The sequence below is a fragment of the Ctenocephalides felis genome, unplaced genomic scaffold (genome assembly GCF_003426905.1).
Source record: "Ctenocephalides felis isolate EL2017-DRISC unplaced genomic scaffold, ASM342690v1 CF-g0.4_SCAFFOLD_01604, whole genome shotgun sequence".
Classification (NCBI taxonomy): domain Eukaryota; kingdom Metazoa; phylum Arthropoda; class Insecta; order Siphonaptera; family Pulicidae; genus Ctenocephalides; species Ctenocephalides felis.
The window spans coordinates 51,433,958-51,436,286 of record NW_020537758.1 but is presented as its reverse complement, the minus strand read 5'-3'; the positions used below and the strand labels follow the sequence as shown (position 1 = coordinate 51,436,286).

The 2,329-nt window shown below is 43.9% G+C and overlaps 1 pseudogene; it reads right to left on the bottom strand.

Moving 5' to 3' along the window:
- Positions 1 to 666: 666 nt before the first annotated feature.
- Positions 667 to 1,769, bottom strand: LOC113373929 (annotated as a pseudogene).
- Positions 1,770 to 2,329: the final 560 nt, after the last annotated feature.

Below are 2,329 nucleotides of genomic sequence, written 5' to 3'. Positions count from 1 at the left end.
CTAACTCTAAACGTACACACGACGTATCCATTTCAACACCTCAGATTCCATTTCATAACGAGACTGTGAAAATACCTCATTATTTTTTACAAACAATTAACGAGTGCTTTTATTAACACTGTCTTGATTTATGGCTGAGCGTCTATAAGTTTGCTACGTCGTTGGTTATGTAATTTAAATTTTGCAATGCCCTGTAATAACTTATGTATTCCAACGGTAAATCTTCGTTACTTATTTAGAGCTAATACTCATCGATTTTTATATCCGCAAATTGACATCGGTGTAGCAAATGAAAGTTTTATATAACTGTGTTAGTAATCTTATGAAATTTAGTATAACACGCAATTATATGAAAAGCTATAAGTGATACATAATTGCCATGCTACATTAATAATTATTGTTAATTCTTCATCTGAAAGAGGTGTTTATATACGGAAACAAACATATAATAAAATATCTTTATTAAACTTAATTATCTACAAATATAAATACACAGGTGAGCGAGAAGTGTACGCATTGGGTTGGTTTTGATTTGGCAAGGCTTGCGAGCTTTGAAAGCACGCTGATTCATAGAATCCCGTGGCGGGCCGATAAAAGCTAATAATTACATGCTATATTTCACAGTAAGCCCGCCATTTACCCGAGCGATATGATTGAAAATGGTATCTACTTAATGATGGTAGCTGTAACCGCCACCGAGACCGCTGAAGCTTGTGTAGCTATCACCGTGGTGTTCGGCGTGGTGTGTTCGTGATGTACATGGACGGGTACGGCTACTTTGACTGGGACTGGGTATGGCTTCTCTACTGGTACTGGGTATGGTTCTCGACATGGACTGGGTAAGGCCTGTCGACTGGAACCTTGACTGGGTAAGGTACGTGTTTCTCCACTTGTACTGGGTAGTGCTTCACGACTGGGAAAGGTTGTGGTACTGGCACTTTAACCTCTACTGGGTATGGTTTCTACTGGTACTGGGTAAGGCCTGTCGACTGGTACTTTGACTGGTACTGGAACATGTTTCTCCACTGGGTATGGGACGTGCTTTTCAACGGTCACTGGGTAAGGTTGTGGCACATGTACTGGGTATGGTCTGTCGACTGGAACCTTGACATGTACTGGGACATGTTTGTATACATCATAAGGTTGTGGTACTGGTACTTCGACCTTGACTGGGTAAGGTACGTGTTTCTCGACGGTGTAGGGTTGTGGTACTGGAACCTTCACTGGGTAAGGTACGTGTTTTTCAACTGGGTAGGGTTGTGGCACCAAAACCTTGACGGGGTATGGTTTGTCGACATGAACATGAACTGGATAAGGCACATGTTTGGTAACTTCGTAGGGTTGGGGCACATGTACAGGTACTTTGACGTATTCCTTAACAGTGTATGGTACGTGTTTGACGACTTCGTATGGTTGAGGAACTCCAACCTTGACTGGGTAAGGTACATGTTTTCTCTACTGGGTAGGGAACGTGTTTCTCCAACTGGAACTGGAACTGGAGTTTTCTTCAAAAGTGTCACGGTTTTGGTGACATCAGTGTGTGTTCCTAAAACATTGTAATGTGCTCCATATCCACCATCTCCAAGTTCATGACCTCCATAAGCCCTCCGATTCCGTGACCTGTTCCTAAAATCCTCATCCAAACCGCTGTGGCCATATCCGTATCCCAAATTCAAGAGGCCACGTTTGTCCAACTTCTTTTCTAACGGCACCTTCTCGGCAACCGCGAGCGCCAAAAGGGCGAACAGATCTGCAAAATATAAACGCATTTCGTTAATCACAACACATCACAATTTTGTTATCGTATTAATCAAAACGCGAAACTGAAAAATAACTCACAAAAGCTCTCATGTTTCTATATACACAAATTGTCGGTCTGGTCCAGACAGTGAACTGGATGCTGCTGGTTGGTGGGTCTGTTCTTTTATACTGCGTGGTATCACTTTTTCACTTTCGCTCGCTCGGACTGAGCGGCGGGACAACAGTCCATCGCGCTACGGGTTCGCCTCGCGTGGAGTACGTTGGATTCCGTAACTCGTCTCGAGTTGGCGGCGCGTTGTCAGCGTTCCACGGAATCCCCGCGCGCCCTTCGTAGGCTCAAATAGTAAGGCATGCCCAGGGAGGAAAACGCTCACAGTGTATATGCATACGAGCATGTATGTCAGAGGCATTCGGTTATAGTTTGACACACCTCGTAATGCACAGAAGCCGCATAACACGACATGCATAGATTCAATGTTGATGTGGTAATCCCGCAGCAGCATGATAATCGATGTAGGAACAGGGCGAGCTCTTAGTCGTTGTGGTCAATATCACACTGAGATATTCA